Source organism: Cetorhinus maximus, chromosome 20 (assembly GCF_964194155.1).
Source record: "Cetorhinus maximus chromosome 20, sCetMax3.hap1.1, whole genome shotgun sequence".
NCBI classification, from domain to species: Eukaryota; Metazoa; Chordata; class Chondrichthyes; order Lamniformes; family Cetorhinidae; genus Cetorhinus; species Cetorhinus maximus.
This window is the reverse complement of record NC_135898.1, coordinates 58,107,106-58,132,266: the sequence shown is the minus strand read 5'-3', so window position 1 is coordinate 58,132,266 and position 25,161 is coordinate 58,107,106. Positions and strand designations below refer to the sequence as shown.

General features: G+C 41.4%; 1 protein-coding gene across 1 annotated transcript in view; it reads left to right on the top strand.

The window, feature by feature from the left end:
• plpp4 (phospholipid phosphatase 4) overlaps positions 1 to 25,161 on the top strand; it is a 253,224-nt gene that overhangs the window by 21,559 nt on the left and 206,504 nt on the right. The window lies entirely within an intron of this gene.

Sequence of the window (25,161 nt, the reverse complement as noted above, 5' to 3'; positions counted from 1 at the left end):
GTAGCCATTGTCTTTTAAATCTCTTCCATCAAACTGTTGAGGGGCAGTCAACTTGCATCTGGAAAATCCATTTGCATTTTTAACTTCCCAGACATTTTGTCTCTGAACAGAAACCACAAACTGAAGTCACCTGACTTTCCAGAAATCATTTTGAGAGTGTGCAGTGTCCATTATTCCATGTTGCTTACTTTTAAAAGTATATAGTCCACTGCCCAATTATCTTTATGGGAATGAGGTGATTGTCACACCCGCCCCTGAATTGTTGGTATGGTGTAACATGTGATCAGCCTAGTCAATTCAAATCTACTTGTGTCATTGCTAGCAGGGCCGCCGTTAGTCATTAATCTTCATGAACTGTTGAGAAAAGCATGAAACATGTCGACTGTAGATTGCGTAAAGCAATAGCCAGAAACACACTTTCACTGTGACTGTCACTGATAAGCCATTCTGCAAAGTCTGAATTTGGATATAAGCTGCTGACTATTGGGCAATCCTCCACAAAGGAGAAACAAGTCAATAGAAAATTTGACAAAAAAAGCATTAATTTGTGCGACTCTATCTAAATTTGAGAATAATGGTGAGCCTGTTGTCAGTAGGGTTGAAAATAAGTTAAACTGCACACATGCTGTTGTCGTTTTTACTTTTTCACTTGATAGAGGTATTGTATTTTTGATATTTTTGAAATTTATATGTGAGAGAGGGAGAAATGTATTCAGAAGGTTTACTCTTGTCGACAGACAGTGGAGAAATTAGTGTTGTTTTTATACTTTGTATTTTCAGGCTGTGACACGTGTGAACTAACAGGAAGCCTGCTCATGAAACCCAGCAAAAACGTTTGTGAATTTCATAAATGGTTAAAAATAAGTTCATTAGTTCACTGCTAGGACACTTAGGTAAGATATTCCAAATGGATAAAGTGGCTTTTTATTTATCGTTACTGCTGAAGTGTATACTTTCAAAAGAAAGAAGTTGTGTTTATATCATGCCTTTCATGTACTGAAATGCTTTACAGCTAATGAGATTCATTACATTAACAATAAAATTTTCCTTCGGTTTCATGATCTGATTTCACATGAAGTTAGCTTCTGTGTCAATTTTAAGTTGAAATAGTAGGAACAAAGTAACCTAAGGATATTTTCACTGTATCTTCACTAGATTTTTAATGGATAATTTCCTTACAGGATAAGCTTCTTTCTTTTCAAAGCTGGGCGAAAAGAAAAAAAGATTGCATCAGCATTGATTTCTATTTAACAAAATTGAAAAGTGAAATGAGCCAAGAATAGCTTCATATATATCTTCATTTTCTTAGATATCTTCCTTTTATCTAAATCAAAAAGGCATTTCAAATCTCAATTGATGTACTTGGGTTTTAGGTGCAAATTAATGTGGCCATATGACACTTTACTCATCTGAAATTTAAATAGTAAGAAAAAAGGCTAAAATGTTCAGAGTTCTTGTAAAGTCATATGCAATTGCGACTAACTAAAGGACAAATCAAACTTCAGGTTTTAAACTATATATTTCCTAATTTTATTTAAAAGCAAGGGCAGAATTTTCTGCTCCCACCAGTAGTGGGAATCGTGGCAGGCAGGGGCAGTTAATTTGGTGGGAGGCAAAAAAATCTGTTTCCCAACCATGGGATAAACTGTTGGAATTTTGTTCTCCCGTCTTTCAAGGCGAGTTGAACTTCCCGTGTCAGGAACACCATTTGGTGCATTAGCATCTCATGCATGTCCATTAAAAGGCCACCTCGTTGGAATTAAGCTCCGCCTCCAAATTAAGTTCCCTGCCAGTGAGAATTTGGAACGTTCTGTGTTACGACTGTATTTAAGTACCCTTGGTGAGTTTCACATCTTCCACGACTTTGAGTTCTGTAGATGTGGCTTCCTCCTTCTTGGTGACCTAGCATAACTTCACTCAAGTCGCGTTAGAAAACGCTGGACAAGGGAGTCAGGCAAAGGATGGAGTGGGTGGTGGGTTAGGTGAAAGGGTGGAGCAAAGGCTGGACAGGGAGGCAGGCTTACAGGGTAAGGGTGGGGAAAGTGTCTTGGGAAAGGGAGAGAGCAATGTCTGGAGAATGGGGGGGGAGGGGCAGGGGCAGGGGCAGAGTGTCTTAGAGGATGGGAACAGTGGGGTCATGGGGGAGAGCTCAGGGTGCTGGGGATAGGAGGGAACAGTCTGAGGGGATGCAGTAGACTGGCAAGTCCAAGGTGAGAGTCTGGTAGGTGAAGGTCTCACTGGGTGGGCTATGATGGGGGACAAGACAGTGGCTTAGATAATGGGAGGGGGCAGGATCAGAGTGGGCATGGGGACAATAACTGGTGTCAGCTCTGAGGGGGAGGAAAGGCACGTGGAGATAGGCTATGATAGGGTCCAGGGTAACTGGGGGAGGTTCAAAGGTGATGGAGGGGAGAGGAATGGTGATATTCGGTGGGTCTAGGTTAATGGGGGAAGTTGGTGGGTGACAGGGAGAAGTAAAAGGTGGTGGAGTGAGCTTGAAAAGTGATGTGCACCATTTTTCCAAACTGACCTTGATCATGCAGTTAGTCAATGATATCCCTCAAGGTAGGACAAGGATCTTTTCGGGTGGGTGGAGTTCAAGGTCAGCACATGTGGCCGACTGAAATGACTGGATGTCAAGGATGCTCAATTATGTTCTCCTCTCTGTGGTAAAGCCTGCATTGCAGCGGGTTTGTCCCTGACTCAAGGATTTCATAACATCGAGATCCCAGCAAGATGTGGACTGCTGTTCATATTGTGCCATTTGCCATTGGCTGCAGCCAGAGGCAGGGAGGGAGGTGGAGGGCAGCAAACTTGTGACTCCAAACCACCATCCTCCTGGGTGAATAGTCATAGTTGACAAGGGATCATGTAGTTAGTCTTTCTCTGCTGCCTAGGCAATGGTCTCTCTTTAGAGTTTCAGGGGTGGTGGAGACAAGTGGAAAAGTGTCCGTGTGAGGCTTCTTGCACATGGCTCTCATCACCCTGGTAAAACAGCAATGTTTCCAAGTGCAGCCATGTATGAATGGGAGGAAGACCAATCCCTGGTCCTCCAGGATGTCCTTTACCTGGAAGGGGTGGGGTGGGGATGCCATGTCCAGGTGGAGGCCAGGTGAAGGGCTTAGCACTTGCCTTCAGGCTTTGGAATGGAGGGAAACCTGTAAAGGACATGCTCACTAAATGTATCACTTTGATTTGCTAACACATCTACTGAGGCATCAATGCTGCAGGCAACCCAGCCTCTCATCCAGATGAGGAGAAGGAGGACCCATTGCCGATTTGCATAAGGCCAAGAGCAGCAAGGGCCTGAGCAGCAAGAGGCAGTGAGGCTTTATAAGCTTAAGAGGCTGTTGAACACGGAACACTGCAACAGCGAGCATTGGCCTGACCATGGGTGTTTTGCTGGCTGGGCTCTTATCCAGAGATGAGCAAAAGGCAATGCCGGAGGTGCCCTCTTATGCCCCAGATTTCTCACATCTGCGAGCTTCTCCAGTACAAGCTGCAGCCGTAAGGACTCTGTAGGAGAGGCGCGGAGCTCCAAGCCTGCATTGAGTGAATGTCTGCCCAGGTGCCCTTTAAATATGACGCCAGGACCTTCAATCCCATGAGGTAACTGCAGGGTGGGTGACTTCTGCTCGCCCTGCCACAAGATTTGCTGAGCTCCTTGCGGATGCATAATTAATGAGCTGAAAAGTGAAAGATCACACATGTTCACCCACCCAGCGGGAATCATGCTGACTTTCCCACTCGCCAGTGGACTTCTCCAGAATGGAAAATTCCAGCCTTGGTGTCAGTAAAATGGGGCATGGTTGATGAAAACAAAAAGAGGGACTATTCATTTGTTAATATTACTGACCTAAAGTACATTCAAAACTTTAGTGTAACGTGAACAAAAAAATCTAGAAATTAGTGCAACTGAGCGTGAAGGGCCTAATAATGTTGGATGTATGATATAATATTGGGCATTTATTAAAAATTCTGGAAGAAGAGAACTCAAGTGTACTTAAATCATACAATGAAGAAAATAACATGCCAGATTGCAAACATAAAGAAAACTCATCTTATATTGCTGTAGGAATTTATTCATCCCAGAGGAATGGTAGCATAGTGCTTATGTTACTAGACTAGTAATTCAGAGCCCCAGACTAATGATCCAGAAACGTAAACTCAAATCTCCACCACAGGAGCCAGGAAATTTAAATTCAGCTAATTAAATAAATCTAGAAGAAAAAGCTAATAAAAAGCTAAAACGTAATAGTAACCATATAACTGGTTTTCTAATGTCCTTGGGAGAAGGCAATTTGCTGTCCTTACCCAGTCTGGCTTGTATGTGACTCCAGACCCTCAGCAAAGTGGTTGACTCTTAACTGTCCTCTGAAGTGGCCTGGCAAGCCACTCAAGTTGTTAATTAAAGTTGCTCACCATTACCTTCTCGAGGGCAATTAGGGAAAGGCAATAAATGTTGGCCTAGCCAATGATGCCCATATTCTGTGAATGAATAAAAAAATGATGAAAGACATAACAGCGACCATGTGTAGTGGTTATGGTACAGGACCAGCAACTCTGAGGCTGAGTTCAAACCCTGTGCTAAGCTGTGCACATGAAAAGAGTAACCATGAAGGCTACTGGATTGTTGTTCATTAATTCATTTATTAATGTTTGTGGGGGAAAGTTAACTTGCCACCCCTATTTGGCCTGGCCTAAATGTGACTCTAGATCCACAATGCATTCACAGCTCTTAACCCCTTTCTACAAACCATTCATTTGGAAAAAAAACAATCACTTGGAACATGGGGTAGGCTTTAAAGTGACTCTTCCTAAAGCAAAGTTTTGGACTATGCCAATCCTAAGAATACATTTTGGGATAATATTTGATGTCTACGGTTAAAGGTAAGTTAGGTCATTCCTCCCTGTATCCCCTGTTTATAGGTTTTTGGTCACTATGTACACTGCATTGTGTGCTCCCATACCACTGAATTTGGCAGGCACGAATCAGCTTCCTGTGATCTTCTGCACTGGCTAATCATGCCCTTGTGCCATCCATGGGCAGAAATTCAGCGCAGATACATGAATATATATCCACCAGGATCATTAATACGCATCCCATTGGCAGATCAACAAGTGTGAAAATCTTTGCCATCTATATAATTCATAGCTTTGCTGCAGGAGGGGACCATGGAGCTCACAGAAGGCAATCCAAAATCTAAGACATTGTCATAAACACAGGCAGTGAGGAAGCAGTTCCAGAAACATCAGATCACTCGGCATTCATCCAAGATACATTTAGCTAAGTGCCCACATCTATCAAAGAAACTTGTCTCAAACCATCTTCATCAATAGGGTCCTGTGAAGCTAAGATGCAGGAACTCCCAGCTTTAGAAATTTGGGCCTCAGTTTCCCCTACGGCAGTTGCTTTGGTTTACAACTAGAAACAATGCCACTGACAAGTCTAGCATTGGTCTGGGATCCAGTGTGTCTGGATCCAGGCAGGTTTTGGAACTGTTCCATGGGGACACTGGGATAATAATAGGACTCCACTGGAATGGCCATGCAATTTTAGAGACGTGTCAGTGCCATTTAATTTTTATACTTAGCTTCAGTTATGTGACACCTAACCTACCACTCCTATTAAATAGTTTGTATGTGGAAGGAGTATGCATGTTGACTAGCTGTATTGACAACCTGCTGAGATTCTTGTTCAAATATACTTTTCTGGACAAGTCTTACATGCAAGTTAACCATATCCAAGAGCGATGACTGAATGATATTGCCAATTTTAATCCATGTTCACCCATGCCTGGTATACCAGACACTTTTTGAGAGATTTAAATTAGCTACTGAAACTCCATTCTTTGGTAGTTCAGGAGTTGGAAAGGGCCTGAAATCATTACACCCAATGGTAGGGTGAAGGAGGCACGAGGCTGGAGTCAGGAGAATGGTGTTTGGGAGTTTGTGGAGCTGGAGCAGCTTAAAGAGATAAGGAGGGGTGAGGCCAAGGAAGGATTTAAACATGGATGAGTGTTTTAAAGTTAAGCTGTTGGGGAGCCAGGAGCTGTTGTAGGGCAGTGAGGACAAGGGTAATGGATGAGTGGAGCGTGGCATGGGACAGGCAGAATTGTTGGAAGAACTGAAGACTGCAGGTAGGCAGGAGATTTACCAGGGGACCTTAGTCAGGTCTAGAGACAATAAAGGCCTGGTGAGGGTTTCAGTATCAATGTTACAGAGGTGAAAATAGGCAGACTTTGTGATGGGGTAGGTAGGAGGATCAGCTTTGCTGGGGAGGAGTGGTTAAATACATCAGTGAAGTTGCAAATAGTGGCATGAAGGGGAATAATGTTGGAGGTGCGAGTATAGAGTTTGGGGCGGCAGCTGAAAATGGTGGCCTTGGTTTTTTCCCATGTTTAGTTGATGTAAATTGTGGTTCATCTAAGACTGGGTATTGAAACAGCACTCTGACAGCGTAGAGAAAACTCTGGAGTGTATAGGCCCAATTTACTCAATGGGACAATTCTTTCACCCCAGGAACCAGTCTAGTGAACCTTCACTGTAATGCCTCCAATCCAAGTCTAACCTTCCTTACCAAAACTGCTCACAGTACTCCAGGTGTGGTTTCATCAAAGCTCTCTACAATCGTGCCAAGACTTCCTTATTCTTGTACTCCTGTACCCTTGGAATAAATGCCAATATGCCAATTGCTTTCCTAATTGCTTGCTATACCTGCTGCTAACTTTGTGTTCCTTGTGCAAGTACACCCATTTCTCTCTGAATATCAACATTAACAATTTTGATGCCTTTTAATAAATATTCTGCTTTTCTATTCTTACTACCCAAGTAAATAATCTCACACTTCCCCACGTTGTACTGCCACCTTGTTGCCCACTCATTTAAGCTGCCAATATCTCTTTGCAATGTCTTTGTGTCCTCCTCAACAGTTTACATGTATGTTTTTTTTTAAACTGAGCTAAAATCTCTAACAGTTCTGATGTAGCAGAATTTCTAATGAAGATGGAAAAAGCCTTTGTCCACATTTACTCTGCAGACAGACTGCTGACATTGATACTGACAGCAAATTAGATATCCATTTCCACACAATGCTAACATTTGTCTGCTAGGATTTGTCTCTGTCTAGAGTTTTGTATCATCAGCAAACTTAGACAAAGAGACAGAGTAATGTATCTATGTCTAAGAATGAGAAATGACAATGCACCATAGCCACAGAATATAATTTGTGACTTTGGTTAAGATTGTTTTAGGACAGTATGAATGGGATGTGCAGAAATCTGATTGGCGATTCAAATATTGAGCTACAGGGGAGATTGGCATAAATCTCTAGTAACAGCACATTTGAGGACTTTGGAAAGGAAGGAGGTTTAGAGGTGGAGCAATTTATCAGGACAGAAGGCTCAAAGGTGGGTACTTTTGAACAGGGGAGTAATTACAGCAATTCTGAAAGAGACGATACCTGATGAGAGTCTACAATTTGCAATATCAGCCAAATGGGGACCATTAAGGGAATTGATGTAGTCAACAGTTTAGTGGGAATGGAATTGAGGGAGCTGGAAGTGGGTCTAGTGAATGAGATAAGCTTGGGTAGGACATAGAGGGGAGGGTAACTAGACAGAACCAAATCCTAGCAGACAAATGCTAGCATTGTGTGGAAATGGACATCTAATTTGCTGTCAGTATCAATGTCAGCAGTCTGTCTGCAGAGTAAATGTGGACAAAGGCTTTTTCCATCTTCATTAGAGATTCTGCTACATCAGAACTGTTAGAGATTTTAACTCAGTTTAAAAAAAACATACACTGTTGTCTCTCCTACTCATCCTATCCATTCTGCAGGTTTTGTTTTTCTTCATTTGTGTCATTATTAATGCTCCCTCTGCAGTCAAAATCACCATTCATTCCTGATAATGCCCTGAGTCTTATGCATGCTCCTAGTAGTACCTTCTACTATCTTGTATATAACCACCAGCACTGCTGCCAATTCTATGTCAGTGACAAAATTTGAAAGCAGTCTGTGCATTTGCAAGACAAGGATTAATCAGCACATTAGCACAATATCTTGAGGCACTTTTCTCCCCCTACACTGGGTGATATTTTCTGTAATGACTTTCCTTGATAGCTTTTGATAGTAAAAATAAATCTGAATGCTGCAGTCCCACAGTGGCTGTCAGCCTTGGGTAATAACTTTGGAAGTGATGTAAGTTGGAATAAAAATCCTGTCTGGTTTCCACCTTGTTTCTCCAGTTGTCACCATCATCTTCTTTGAGTGCCAAAGACACATCTCTGATGCTATAGATGAGATCACAACTAATGATATGTATGAGGAATCTAAGAACAAATTATGCTCTGAAGAACTGCATCCAAAGATTATCTTTTCGATAGGGTGAAACAACTTTGAAGTGTAGAGGATATGGGATTTTTTTTAACAGTTCATGACATAGATATATGTCCTTTTCAGATCAACGGTTCATTCAAAATCCATCAGTTTAAAGTACAGCAGTTATTAAAATGTTAAAGGAAGCAGAGCTATATGTTAAGTAATGATTGCAGACTCACAGATTGACTGTATTGCGATATGGTTTTCATTAATTCTAATAAAACTAAAATTTGTGTAATTAAATCACATTGATTCTGCTACACATATATTCCTGCTGGTACGATAAGTCATTTTTCAATTACAATGCACTTAGACAATGTAAAGCTTATTGCAAAGCAAAAGTATGCAAGATGCAGCAAACCAAAACAACCCAACCACTGCCTCTGGGGAATACTGCAGTCTACTCCCACATCTGACAAAACACCCGATACGGCTCTTCAGCACCCCAATAGCTTTCTCCATGACCTACCTGGTGGAGACATGGACCTCATTAAACTTGGCCTCTGCTTCAAGTCTGTGCTATCCAAAATGGTGTCATGACTCATGGCAGCAGGAGTATGACTTGTCTGCGATTAGCCAACCAACAGGCTAATTGAACACGGACATGCAAGCTGTGATGGTGTTCCTCATAATGAAATCATCATGGGCTGATCCTGCATGCCTTGCATTGAGATGCAGGATGCGCAGATGGGCATCTCACACAGCCCTGGATTCCCTGCCTGTTCAGGAAGCTCTGTGAATCTTCACAGATAAGCTCCAGTGCCACATGAGCCCCATCAATTGGGGAAGCTAGTAACATGTTTAAAATAGAAGGAACCTCTGCTGTTGCTCTGCCAGTGCCATTTTAAAATTAATAACGTCATTAGCCCAGTATAATAGTCACGTGCTGGATGCTGGCCTTCGCCGCCCCTTGGCTGATCCTGACACAGAACGAATCATAGAACATGTTGCGCCCACAAAAATTGAAAGCTGGTGTCACCTTCATTCCTAATGTGATGGCCATCCTGTTTACTCATCAAGGCCTTAGAATTTTCCGCAGTAAATCACAGATCAGCAGAAATTGTGGGCTGGGTGAAGCGACGATGGTGCACAACCAGCTCCATCAACATCTCCTCCAAGTTCAAGCAGGGCCCGTACACTCGAGCGGGCTAAATGTGAATGGCGTGAACATTCCTCCTCTGCACCCTCTGGGTCACTTTTTCTTCTTTGCTGTAGCATATTGATAATGAACTGGGAGGCAGCTGATGTGGTTAGGGTCTAGACATGACTTGCCGTAGGTTGACACAAAGGGTACTGATTGCTGAAATTTCACAAGAATTATGCTGATTTGCTCAAATCTTATATCCACTAAAAAGTAACCAAAGAACCCAAAACACTTATTTCACCATACCTACAAAAACTCCCATGCAAATGGTTGACCAATCACATTCTTGATTTCTTTTTTTAAGAGGAAGTTAAAATCCTTTCAGTTGCCATGTTGGATTTCCCACCCATCTGACTATGTTGCCCTAAAAATAACATGCTTAATATATTAAACAATTGGGCTGGATTTTGCATTCAGTGGCAAAACAATGAGGCTGGCTGCTTATTTCGAAGGCAGCTGCCTTTTCCACAAATATAAAAATTACTCTTTCAAGGCCAGTAAGGCTTTTCAACGGTAATTATGAACTTTAGTACCCTGTTAGAAACCCAGTTATACCTCATGCTGCAAGCTGTAAGTTTTTAAAGGTTTTTTTTGTGAGATTAAGAACATAAAAGTGGAAGTTCTCACTAATTCAATGATTTCTAATTGATTGCTCTCTGGGCGGTCTTCAGCAGCGTACCCTCTGGAGAAGTGTAGAATCACTAACAGGAACTAGTAATGATGGTGAAACTGTTGGCATTTACCATCATCTCACCTCTGAAATGGACAGCAACATCTGGAGTCTGCACGTGTGCAATTAAACATAGAAATCTGGAGTTGTGGTGATGGTAAATGCCAGAAGTTTCACCATCACTACTACTACAAAAGCCGGGCCATTAAAACAGTCAGCAATTATAGAAAGTAAAACCACAGATCATGTCAATAAACACACTCATTTTATCCTCCTAAATCTAAAATAATTTGCACGGCACAAACCTCTGCCTATCAGGGACTTGGGCTTGCATAATGTTGCATCCTGGACCTGCAAATTGTTCTTAAATCTGGGACTTCCTACAATGGCTTAAGGTTAATATCCAAACAGCTTCCACTGGGGCTGCTGCATACGCATGGCATGACACTCGGTGTTGCTGTGCACGGATATAAATATCATTAGACCTTCCTTTATAGCTGAAATGCTTTCAGCATCTCCTCCCGCAGCACATGAACACACTCTCTCCATTCCTGGTGACTTCAGGTTAGTTTCCTGCCAGCGGACGTGGATGCTGTCTCTGCCTGGCCACTGTGGTTTTGCCATCTGCTCAACAATTTTAGATTTAGGCATTGTGTTAATTCAGATTTCTCAGAAAGGGAGCAGCTCAGACTGTTAGAACTCTACCTCCTGCCCCTTGTCAGAAACTATGGGAGCAGTTTCCAGCTGCATTATCAAATGGTGCACCAAGTTACTGAAATGCATCTGGCAACATACTAATTTGCATCTGTCATGGATACCTTTCTTGGGTTCAGTTGTGTCAGTAACTCTCAAAAGTGGGCCCTACTTTTAAGAATTGAGCTACACTGCCCATTATGTACTTGCATAATAATGAGACCCAGAGGCGTAACAACAACATTTGTGTCACCTGTCTTTCACATGTATATTTCTTTAATCCCTGAAGGCAGAATGAGCAAACATTTGGTGCAACAAGGTTTCTTATAACAGCAGCCTTATCCCGGAGTAAGATGAACATACAAAATGGCAGTTATTATTGGACTCATTTAATTTAGCAGTACAACTTATACAAGAGCATCCCGTGCAAACTTTCAGCCTTCCTGCTGTCCTGTATCTCGGTTTCTGTCTTCTGTTCATAACCAGACCAGTAAAGGACTTTCCAACACAATGGGTGTTAAATATATTTTGATTACCTTGACAAGGTGACGCATTCTGTATTGCTTCACCTCTGAAGAAAACTCAGTTTAAGTCTTCTCATATGAAATATGATTTAAAAAAAGAGTTATGAATGACTTTCCTTTCATGAAGTGATATCCTCTGCTTTCACTTGCCAGTAGAGTCATTCAGTAACATGATTTTGCTGAATATTATTGGTTTATAAATATGATTCTCTTGCTACAAAATCTTTTCAATTTTTCTGTTTCTTTAATTTTATGAATTTATATTTATTTTCAACCTTTGTACTCCCTCATCATTTTTAATAGCAGTTTAGAGAGCTTAAATGGAACTATTTAGTAATTCGGACAAAATCAATAGTTTGCAGGGTAATTTAGATAAGTTAGGGGAATGCACCCATGTAAGGTAGATGCCCTCCTACACTCTTCAGTGAACTGGGGTTGATGACTTGATTGGAATGGTAGAGTGGGGTATATGCTGGCCTATGAGGTTACAGATTGTGTTTGTACACAATGCTGCTGTTGATAGCCCAAGGCGCCTCATGGATGCCCAGTTTGAGTTGCTAGATCTGTTTGAAATCTATCCCATTTAGCACGGTGGTAGTGCCACACAACACGATGGAGGGTATCCTCAATGTAAAGACGGGAATTTGCCTTCACAAGGACTGTGTGGTGGTCACACAGATCTGTCGCTTAACAGATTCAGAGACTGGACAAGTCGGGACTCAGTTCTATCGCAAGCATGAGAACAAGCGCTTCATGGTTGGTCACATGAGCCTTTATCTTACAAAATGAAACCATGCTTCGACAGAAGACATGAAATAACCAGCCAGGATGGCATCTTATTGTGGGGAGCACGAGTGATAGTGCTTCCAAAGGGAAGAGAGCCATTGCTAATTGAACTACACAGCGCACATCCAGGTATATCCTGAATGAAGACCATAGCTCGCAGCTATCTATGGTGGCCTGGGATGGATGGTGAAATAGAAAGTTTAGTGAAGAATTGTGTGCAATGTCAGCAACTTCAAAAGTTATCTTCAACAGCTCCATTACACCCTTGGGAATGGCCAGGAAGACCATGGGTGCAGTTACACATTGACTATGTCGGAACTTTCATGGGAACAATGTTTCTGCTCATTGTTGATGCCCACTCAAAATGGATGGACATATATGAGGTGAAATCACTGACGTCTTCTGCTACAGTTGAGAAGTTACGTCAAAGTTTTGCCATTAATGGACTACCAGAAGTAGTCATTTCTGATAATGGCAGGGCATTTGAGTGCTGAGTTTCAGCGGTTTATCAGCCTCAACAGTATCACTCATGTAAAAACTTCACCGTACCATCCTTCCTCAAATGGACTGGCTGAAAGGACAGTTCAAACATTCAAGGCAGGTATGAAGAAGTTAACTGGAGATTCCTTAACAACTAAGATGGCACACTTTCTTTTCCATTATAGGACCACCCCTCACACAACAAGGTGCCACACCTGTGGAGTTATTGATGAAACGCCGTCTTGGGACGAGATTGGGCTTAATTATGCCAAATTTAGGGGGGAAGGTGGAAAGGAGCCAGGGAAGTCGGAAAACTAGTCATGACTGGCATAGTCACGAGAGGAAATTTACCGTGGGAGAAACAGGATACATGAAGAATTTTGGAGAAGGACCAAAGTGGTTACCTGGTGAAATAAGTGCAGTGACTGGACCTCTATCTTACCACGTGGAGGTGGAAGGCCAAGTGATACAGAGACACGTGGATCATCTAAGAAAGAGAGAAACTATGCACCAAGAAATGATTCCACCTGTGTTCACGACTGAGTCAGCGTTTCCTGTTGAGAGAACTCAACCTAGTACAGATGTGTCTGTTGTTCCTTCAAGAGTGGAGGATACAGATCTGCAGGAGTCCACTGAATCACCTGGTGTTCAGACAACTTTGGAAAAGGAAGTTCCAGTTAAGGCATCTGAAGTTGTAGAACTGAGACGCGCTGTATGCATAAGGAAATCCCAGAAAGACTGAATTTGTAAATTACTTATCAGTGTAAATATTTGCTATTTTGAGAAAATTGTAAATATAAAATTTATTTCTGAGTAAAGGGAGAGGGATGTGGTACTCTGATGTGTAATATACCTTTTAAGAATGTTATAATGGAAGATCACATGATCTTAGTGTCCAATAGAGAGTAGCGCAAGCTACCTCTGTAGTTAGTAGTCTGTATTCAGTAGTTATTGGCAGCAGCAGTGTAGAGATAGAGTTTGAAGTGTAAGGACATGTTTAGTTGCTGCTGAGTACCTTTGTAAATAACTAAGAGTTTTCACCTAAGAAGTGTCTGCTGCTCAACTCTACCAATAGTACCAACTCGGCCACCACTTGCAACAAGCCTGCAAACAGGATCCAACAAACTGATGACTAAGATCCAACAAACAGCTCCTGATCCATGACAGCATTCTGGTGATTATAATGTTATACCCTCTGTATGACTTTAGTGCCCCTCCTAAAGGGGTTCCAAAACAGCCCATGATACTTTAACAATCTCCTATCCAACCTTTTGTATAGAATCAATATTACTTCTTTTTTGTATTCCATGCACCTATTTATAAAGTCCAAGATTAGATTTATGTTTTTTGCCTGCACTCCCACTTTCCGGGAATGAAGTATTTGAATTCCAGTGTCTTCCATCAAGTATATAATCCCATCTCTTGTTATTCTTCTAAAGAGAATTACCTTGAAACTAACTTGATTGTGTTTTGTGATGAAGTAATAGAGAAGGTTGATGAGGCTAATGCATTTGATGTGGTGTACATGGTCTTGCAAGTGCCATATAATAGGCTTGCCAGCAAAGCTGAAGCCCATGGATTGGCAGAAACAGTGGTAGCATGGATATGAAATTGGCTGAGTTACAGGAAACAGAGTAGTGGTGAACAGTTGCTATTTGGACTGCAGGAAGCTACTGTATACAGTGGTGTCCCATGAAGGTTGGTACTGGGTACTAGGTCATACTAATGACCTAGGCCCAGAGTCAGGCCCATTCCGGAGGCCTTTAAAAAAAGGCAGGCAGGACCTAATTCCAGGATTCCCACTCCCAGCTGGCAATTTTTGCCAGCACAAGATAAGGGCGTGGGCAGCGCACACTCCCAACCTGGCCAGTTCCATTGCAGGTGTAGGCATCTCACAACCCCCACTCCTGGTAACTTTTTTGTGGATACGGACCAACCTTCTTAGAACACATAGTTTGCGGGTCCTTAGAGAAGTTGTGAACCATAATCTGCATTTGGGAACCTTTTGAAAGGTATGTTTAAAATATCTCACCCATGTACCCATGCCCCCTCCATGCCCATTCACCCAGTATGTACTATGTATGGAACAAATGAGCCAAATGCTGAATGGGGGGAAAAAAAACCATCCATTTAGAAATCTGCTTAAAAAAAACTGATCTTCTTACAGCCCTAAAAAAATGCCAATCAGATAGAGCTATTATAGTATCAAGAACAGACGCTTTAATTCACTTCACTCCTCTTAATCTTATCCAGATAAGTATACAGGCATTGGAAAAAAAACTCAAAAGAAAGATTTCAATTAATCAAAGCAAACACTTCACATGAGACTGTGAAGAAAGACCCCAGCTTAGCTAATCCATTAGTGAGTCTTGGAGCTCAGCCAAGTATTCAAAATTAGGACATCTGTGAATGGTGTCAACAGAAACAGATAGTCTGATACCTGTTTCTCCAGATGTCCTTGTTATGAATGCTTGGGTGAGCTCCAAGATTCACTAATGGAATAACTCAGCAAGGGTCTATTTTCACAGGTTGAAGTGAAATGCTTGCTTTGATTGATATCTTTGTAATTTATTCTTTTTTTTCAATGTCTGTATGTTTATTTGTTTAAGATTAAGAGTGTGATACTACAATGGCTCTGTCTGACTGATGTTTTTATAGGGTTGTAGGAGAAGCTTTTTAAAAAATTTCTGAATGGGTGTTTTTTTTTTCAAGACTTGCCATTGTTATTAGATGACTCAGGGACCAGAGTGCATACTGGGTAAGTGGACATAGGGGCATGGAGGTGGCATGGGGAGTGGGTGGGGGTGAAGGGATGAGGGCTAGGGGGCCTTACAGCCTTTAATACTAGACTAGACTAATAATACTAGGCCTGACTAGATCCCGTCACCGCCTCCACAGATCGAAAATAGTGTGTGTGGTGACCATTTATATAGAGATAGGTGTGGTGAGCCGGGAAATTTCACAACTTGAGCTTCTCGCCTCAATTGCAAAAATTCACCCCCAATCTTTTGGTGAACAGCTCACAATTTCAAAATTTGCAGATGACACAAAACCTGGAAGTATTGTGTACTGCGAGGAGGACAGCAATAGACTTCAAGATGACGTAGGCTATGGCTTACACAAAGCAGATGAGATTTAATGCAGAGACGTGTGAAGTGATATATTTTGGAGGAGAGGCAATATAAAATAAATGGAACAATTCTAAGTGAGGTGTAGAAATGGAGGCATCTGCGAGTATATGTTTAAAAATAATTGAAGGTGGCAGGAAAGGTTGTCATACGAGATCCTGGGCTTTCTGAATAGAGGCACAAAGTACAAAAAGCAAGGAAGTTTTGATGAACCTTTATAAACACTGGTTTGGCCTCAATTTGAGTATTGTCCAATTCTGGGCACCACACTTTAGAAAAGGTGTGAAGGCTTTAGAGAAAGGTTCTAAGGATATGGGACTTCAGTTAAATGGACAAGTTGGAGAAGCTGGAGCTGTTCTCCTTGGGGAAGAGAAAGTTGAGGGGAGATTTTGGTAGAGGTGCTCAAAATCATGAGGGGTCTGGACAGGGGAGATAAATAGCACATTGTTTCCATTTGTGGAATGATCAAAACCTAAAGGTCACTGATTTAAGGCAACTGGCCAAAGAATTAATGGTGACATGAGAAGAAATTCTTTTTAGGCAGCGAGTGGTTAAATCTGGAATGCACTGCCTGAGACTGTGGTGGAGGCAGAATCAATCATGGCTTTCAAAAGTGAATTGGATAATCACCTGAAGAGAGAAAATTTGCATGGCTACGGGGAAAAGGCATGGCAGTGGGACTAGCTGAGTTGCTCTTGCTGAGAGCCAGCAAGACACAATGGTCCAAATAACCTCGTTCTGTGCTGTTAGAATAGAATCATAGAATGCTATGCACATATCCTGTCCACATCCTTCTGCAGTCTTTGACGGTCCTCACTGTTTGCTAAACCTCTTGCATTGCATCATCAGCAAATGTCAAAGTTATATTCTCTATGCTCAGGTCCAAGATACCTTTTATATGCCAAGAATAAAGGTGGTCCCAGCACTGACCTGGGTATATCACATCCACCCCTCCTCCAGAGTGATCAACACCAACATAGCCCAACTCTGTCTGTCTATCCACAAAGTTTCTATTCATTCTGCTGCATTTCTTCTTATACTATACGTCCAATTACATTTATTTTTGAAAAAGCCTCCGTGGGACTTATTGAACATCTGAAAACCCATACACAAAAAAGGTGTAGATTTTTGACTTTCCATTCTAGTTTAAAACTGGTATTGCCACATCTGCCAAATATAGAAAGTGCCCAATTTTCATGGAAATCAAAGTTAATGAAAAATCGGGCATTACTCATTTTACACCCAAGAAGCAAATTACAAATCTACCCTAACATCTATTCATTCCCTTTGTTTCTGTAAATAGTCAACTCCTCGAAAATAAACTCAATTTGTTAGATTTGACTTATCTTTAACAAATCAATGGTAGTCCATGATTAACTCACATGTTTCCAATATTAAATAATGGGCACTAATTATCCACAGGACATGCTAATCTTCCTTCAAAATTCAGGTTATTTGAAACAGATTTGACCAAATTGATGAATAGTAGTGTTTTATTTGTCGACAAGCAAAATTATTACATTAATTTTAAAATGCAATCAAAACATAAATTATTTTGTTAATTAACACTTTACATAATGAGCACTTCGGCCATAATTTCAAACAATAGATGGTATGCAGTTTGCTGGGTGTAGTATTATAAATGTAATTATTAATTATTCATGTCATTGTTCCTGAACTTGCTGGTTAACACCCACTTGATATTGTTTTTGCTGCCTCAATTGAAGTTCAATATACGCACACGTGAATGTGTGGTTTAAATATGCACTGCGAGTCGCTCTACCCCAGCATATTACAAAGTGCATTTCCTCCCTGTGTTACCATAACAACAGTACTCGGGTCCACACAATGTAATGGGTAATTGCATTGACAAATCATTAGACATTTTTTCTATCCTCCACTGTAGCTGTTCTCTGTAATACAAGCGTAATGCTACAACAAAATGTATTAAAATAATTTGAAAATACCTTGAAGAAAAGAAAACCTACAAACCACAATGGGAACGGAAAACGTGCTGCGTTGACCATGTAACACAATTTTCTGGATCTGCACAAATCCTATGATACACTAAAATTCATGCCGCTTCCTACATCTATCTTGTCCACCACCAAAACTCACACCAAAACTTCCTGCCAATCACTGTAGCGTATGCTGGAATGCAAAAACCGTGTAAAAATCAGCATGGGGCTCGAGGCAAGTGCAGCAATTATTCCATATTCCTTCTACAAGTCCCTCTTTATCAATGAAAATTAAAGTTTTAAAGCAATTATTCATGCATATTAGGTAACAGCAATTGTGAAAGCCCCTTCATTTTTTAAAGACTTTTTGAAGCTATAAACAAGCAATTCATGATATAGAAATTCTAGTATAGGTCTCAATATGAAAAAGAAACAAAATCACTTTCAAACTGCGTGGATTGTGACTTTCATCCTTGCTCTCCTTAAATGTTTAGCTTTAATCTACACCTGTAAGAAATTAAAGTGAGCTGCCCTTTTGCTTGAGCCATGAGGTTTTACAGAATCAACGCAAAAGATTGGAGAATCTCAGGCGTGGCTTAAAGACATAAAGGTGCAAGGCACTTACACCCTAAGTTTCTTGCTCTTATGTGTAAAGTCAACATTATGTCATATTTAGCCTGTTATTTCGAACAAGTTTCCTAAACATTCTGGACCACGACACCACTGTACACATGTGCTCCTCATGATGTATATGATATGTCCAATGAAAGCACTGACATGCATCATCATCACAGTTTTATTTGGTTGGTGCAGCTAAAGAATAGTGAATTTTCACACTTGTGAACCACTGATGTACACTCATGTCTCTTTAAGTGGTTAATATGTAACAGGTACTTGACAACAAAGGATGTTGGCTACTGAAATTCATATCAGGATCATTTTATTCCAGAGACAAACCTGACATTTCTGGCCCATGATTTATATTCGATATAATTTGACGAATGGAAAACAAATACTATTGTTTATCAGTACATTTCACATGTTTTAAGATTGCTTGGTTTCTAATTGATGTTGTTTCTTTTCGTTCTTGTCCAGCCCTATATATTTCAGAATAAAAACGGTGATTAGCCAAGCAGGTATATTAACATTTTGAGGTGTGTATTCTAACGAACTAAGTTTGCAAGTGTTCATCTTTTTTGCATAATGAATTAGTGATAGTGCTCCTATGAAGTTTCTGAAATCCCTTCCATTCAGTATAGACCCAGTTCCTGATAAGTTACATCTACAGCTTCTTATCTCATCATTTCACGTTTCCTAATTAAACTACTTTCCTTTGCCCTATGTAGCCTGAATTTCATTTACAGTAGAGCATTTAATTTCTTTAAGAAGCTCCAACTTTCTTTATCTTTATTTCCCCAGCAACATCTTTTAAGTCAAATTCTGAGCTCTCACCTGCATGCAGTCACCTCTGTTCTTATTCACCCAGTGTTGTTTAGATGAAAGGCAATTATTTTTATATAGGTGACAGGTACTCTTTATAATGGAACTTGGCCATTTTAGAGCTTTCAGCATACAAATATCCTTCATCACATCACAGTTATTATCCTATTATGGTATATACTCACTGGAGCCTGAAAACACACACACTGACAATCCCTGAAGTTGTGTCTGTTTATTACCTTGACTGGAGCTGAAATTGATACCAATCATTAAGTTTCTCACGTGGTTGGTTGAAATTTGATTTTGTGTTAAATAGCAGAAATGAAAAGTTTAGAATCAAAAGGGGAAAAAAACTGTCATGTTGAAAGTCTGAAATAACAATAAAATGCTTGAAATGAAACATTTTGAATTGTAGCAAGAGTCAACTCCCCACTCCTGACCTTATGATGGAAGGAAGGTCATTGATAAAGCAGCTGAAGATGGTTGGGCTAGGGACACGACTCCGAGGAACTCCTGCTGTGATGTCCTGGAGCTGAGATGAATGACCTCCAACAACTACAACCATCTTCCTTTGTGTTAGGTATGACTCCAACCAGCGGAGAGTCTACCCCCTGATTCCCATTGACTCCAGTTTGCTAGGGCTCCTTGATGCCACACTCGATCAAATGTGGCCTTGATACCAAGGGCAGTTACTCTCGCCTCACCTCAGGAGTTCAGCTCTTTTGTCCATGTTTGAACCAAGGCTATCATGAGGTCAGGAGCTGAGTGGCCCTGGTGGAACCCAAACTGCGCATCAGTGAGCAGGTTATTGCTAAGCCAGTGCTGCTTGATAGCACTGTTGATGACCCCTTCCATTACTTTACTGATGATGGAGAGTAGACTGATGGGGCGGTAATTGGCCGGTTGGATTTGCCCTGCTTTTTGTGTACAGGACATACCTGGGCAATCTTCCACGTAGCTGGGTAGATGCCAGTGTTGTAGCTGTACTGGAACAGCTTGGCTAGGGGCTCAGCAAGTTCTGGAGCACAAGTCTTCAGTACCATTACCAGAATATTGTCAGGGCCTATAGCCTTTGCACTATCCAGTACCTTCAGCTGTTTCTTGATATCACGTGGAGTGAATCGAATTGGCTGAAGACTGGCACCTGTGATGCTGGGGACCTCTGGGGGAGGCCAAGATGGATCATCCACTCGGCACTTCTGGCTGAAGAGTGTAGCAAATGCTTCAGCCTTATCTTTTGCGCTGATGTATTTGTCTCCCCGATCATTAAGGATGGGAATATTTGTGGAGCCTCCTCCCCCAGTGAGTTGTTTAATTGTCCACCACCAGTCATGACTTAGAGCTTAGATCTGATCCAGTGGTTGTGGGATCACTTAGCTCTGTCCATCACTTGCTGCTTATGCTGTTTGGCATGCAAGTAGTCCTGTGTTGTAGCTTCACCAGGCTGACACCACATTTTTCAGTATGCTTGGTTCTGCTCCTGGCATGCCCTCCTGCACTCTTCATTGAACTAGAGTTGATCCCCTAGCTTGATCGTAATGGTAGAGTGGGAGATATACTGGGCCATGAGTTTACAGATTGTGTTCGAGAACAATTCTGCTGATGGCCCATAGCACCTCATGAATGCCCAACCTCGAGTTGCTAGATCTGTTTGAAATCCCATTTAGCATGGTGGTAGTGCCACACAACACAATAGCATGTATCCTCCATTTGAAGGCGGGGCTTCGTCTCCACAGGAACTGGGCGGTGGTCACTCCTACCGATACTGTCATCGAGAGATGCATCAGCGGGCAGGCAGATTGGTGAAGATGAAATCAAGTATATTTTTTGCTTTTGTTGATTCCCTCACCAGTTGCCACAGACCCAGTCTAGCAGCTATGTCCTTTAGGGTTCAGTCAGTAGTGGTGCTACCGAGTCACTTTTGGTGATGGACATTGAAGTCCCCCACCCAGAGTACATTCTGTGCCCTTGCCACCATGTGGTGTTCAACATGGAGAAGCGCTGATTCATCAGCTGAGGGAGGGCGGTACGTTGTAATCAGCAGCAAGTTTCCTTTCCCATGTTTGATGCCATAAGACTTCATGGGGTCTGGAGTCAATGCTCAGGACTCCCAAGGCAACTCCTTCCTGACTGTGCTACCACCTCTGTTGGGCCTGTCCTGCCGGTGGGACAGGACGTACCCAGGGATGGTGATTGTGGTGTCTGGGACATTATCTGTAAGATATGATTCCGTGAGGATGACTATGTCAGGCTGTTGCTTGACTAGTCTCTGAGACAGCTCTCCCAATTTAGCACGAGGCCCCAGACGTTAGTTAGTTTGCAGGGTCGACAGAGCTGAGTTTGCCGTTGTCGTTTCCGGTGTCTAGGTCAACACCAGTTGGTCCGTCTGGTTTCATTCTTTTTTTGAGACTTTGTAGCAGTTTGATACAACTGAGTGGCTTGCTAGGCCATTTCAGAGGGCATTTAAAAGTCAACCACATTGCTGTGGTTCTGGGGTCACATGTAGGCCAGACCAGGTAAGGAAGGCAGATTTTCTTCCCTAAAGTGCATTGTTTTTACAACAATTCAAAATGGTTTCATGGTCATCATTAGACTTTTAATTCCAGATTTTTATTGAATGCAAATTCCACCTACTGCCGCAGCAGGATTCGAGCCTGGGTCTCTGGATTACTGGTCCAGTGACAAAACCACTGTCATCGCCTCCCCTATGTACATAAACTTAAGGATAATAATCAGGAGGGGCAGGAGAATCTGTGACAGGGGATGCTTAAACTTTCCTTGTGCAGCCCAAGGAGCACTCCTGCTCAGACACTGCCTGAATGGATGAGCGGGTTAAAATTTCGACCAGTCCACTCCTAGCTGCAAAAAACTTGCATAGGAAGATTGTGACGCCCATACTACAGCAAGCATAATGTTAGGATAAATTGGAAATGTGTGCACTGGGGTTGTTTTTATATAATGCACATTGCTGCATATAGGTTTTCAACTTACTACCCAGGTGTAAGAACAACATTGCTGATCAATAGTTCACTGTAGAAGCCACCTGATTTTCATTTCTATTCATCCCAATTTAAAAGAAATTAAAGTGGTGGTGAATTGAACATTTATCTCATTTACTCTATTGCTCTAATTCTGGTATGTGTCCTTTTAAGGCTACAAAATCTCATTGCAGCTACATAAGTGAGCTATTTGAAAAGTTAACTGCTATTCCAAATGGGCTCAATCAAGAACCCGCAGATATTCTGGCACCAATACGGAAGGCACAAAATGTTTCTTGAAACTCTAAAGGCAACTAAGCAGAGCTCAATGATTTCAGTCCAACCTAACAACCCATAACCCTCAATTTTGCAAATAGCTCATTCATGGCCCCTGCAGCGCCTGAGCCATTGTGTCCTCCTATCTATCCTTGTATTTGGAGTCTATTCCATGTTATCATCTTTCCATTAAAAGCAGAAAAAAATCTAAGCTCTAATATTAGCTGTAGTGTAAATAGAGGAACTAAAGCAATAAAACTGATAACTTTACCAATGTTTCTCTCTGTAACAAATGGAAAAGAACATTGCCATTGTTTAAAATTAATGTGGGCTACTTTGACAAATTGTTCAAATTGAAATATTCTTTCCTTGCCTTTTAAAAGTCTTTCACAAAATTTACATTCCGTTGTCTTCCATCATTAATTATTTTGCTTTACAGTGCTCTTAACTTCATCACAATTCTTATCACTAACTCCTCCGAACAATTCTGTCACTTTCTGGGTTTGAAAGCTGACCTGAAACTGATAGCTGATTATTGATTACTGGATGTGTCAGCCTCCAGTGAAGGGGTGATCACCTTGATGGAAGGTGCCCTCTGTGAGAAGCCTTTCATCCCATCTTCCTATAACAAGTGAAACCTTAATGAATTCAACTCAAGCAGATTAAATTTGCAACAATAATTGCATTTCACTGGCACTGCTTTACTTTTTTTACGCTTCACAGAGAAAACACAACCTCCCGTGAAAGACCTTTGAAAATTGGCACAACATGAATTTGCATAAGCGCATTAGTGGTTTGTATTTGCAGTGGCTGTGCTTATTTATTAGGAATATTTTTACAGGATGTCCCAGCTAAGCTCGAAAGCTTGTTTCCAATGATTTGCAATAGATGAGTGGCTAAGGGAGATAACCCAGCAAGCCAAATAAATATATCACTGCACAGCTTGGAATAACTGTTAAGCTTTCTAATTCTTCAGTCCAATGTCAGTGATAATGACTATGTAATTTTAGAGTTTGTCTGATTTCTGTTTAAACTCTGAGACCGGCATTTGATGAAAGACATATGTTACTCACTCTAACTATCATGCAGCAAAAGCTTTAAAATAAAGCAAAATACTGCAGATGCTGGAAATCTGAACTAAAAACAGAAAGTGCTAGAAAAACTCACTAGGTCTGGCAGCAACGGTGGAGAGAGAAACAGGGTTAACATTTCGAGTCAGTATCAGCAAAAGCTTTATTTTAATATTATATGTAATCCTAGTGGTTTTGATTTGCAATACAGTGTGGGTAGCTTTAGCTACTTGAGCACCACCTCCAATTTGTATGACTTGTCACGAGGCTATGCCCCTTTATTTTTGAAAATATGATTTTCAATTTTCAACTGACTCAAACTTTTGCAATTTGAACTGAGATAGAGCAAACTTCTTAAAAATACAAGACCACATTCGAAGGTGGAAGTGAGAAACCAATAAATCACCCTGAGGGGAGTGTGAAGAGAGAGACGTTTCCAATAATGCAGACACCCATCAAAAACTCATCACTAAGGAAGAGATATTAAAAATGCAAAGTACTGGATACTGAAACAATGACTGCCACAGCCAGCCCCCACCCAAAACCTCTTGGAAATGCACAATGGGTGAAGTATTTTAAGGCAAGGCTGCCAGCCATTATAGAGAGATTGCGAGTGACACAGGCGGTGTCCAGAAAGCCTTCAGTGGAGGAACCAACCTGAGGGCTGTTCATTCTCTCCTTCCTCTCTTTTGGAATAAGCATTTCACCCAGTTCGAAAAGCCAACTCCACCAGGAACCTACTAGCGAACCCAGATCTCGTAGTAATTGCAACATCCTCTGCACCTGACTGCATCCACAATACTAAATCAACCACAATGTTTAAAATCTACACCTCAAGGACAATCAAAGGACATTTAAAGGCGGGGTGGGATGTGGGGTGCTGTTTCGCTGCCAGTCAAGCTTCATCCAATTGCACAATGAGTCTTTTTGCTTTCCAATGGGGCTTAGGAAGGCAGTGCATCATAAGGATGGATATGTTGGCCAACTAATGGCTGGAGTGTAGGGACAACTCATGATGAAATCTCCAGGAATACATTTAATCACAGTTGGCAACCCTAAGTCAGGTACAGAAAGTGAAATGGAGAAAGAAGGATTGGATTAATAGAGAGATAAGAGATAAAGAAAAAGTATAAGAGGAATGAAACTTCACACACGTAGAAGTTAAGTTTCAGTGCCAGAGTGTGTGTTTTGCAGTTACAAAGACTTGTCAGGCTGTTAAAAAATGTATTGACACTGAGATTGACAAGCCCTAGATTTTTCTGGTGAGTGTAGTGGGAACCTTTCATGTGAAACCACAACCTCAAATCATTTCATGTGTTTCAATACCAAGGCTTTCAATTGGACACCGTTATCATGCAACTTCTGGAAGGGCAGGGGAACTCAAACAGCAAATCCCTGATCTCCATATTTTGACTGCACACGCACTCACCAGCAGTCGCTGTCCAATTAACACTCTAATAGTGGTGACACAGTTAGCTTCATTGTTATTTCTATGGCAAAATCTGGCCCATTATTTATATTTGCATTTATTACATTGAGGAAGCAGCCAGGGTGTGAGGTGCAGGGGAATATAGTGCCTGATATTAATTATCAAAGGTAAACTGGTGTGAAGATAAATAGGGCCAGAATTTACT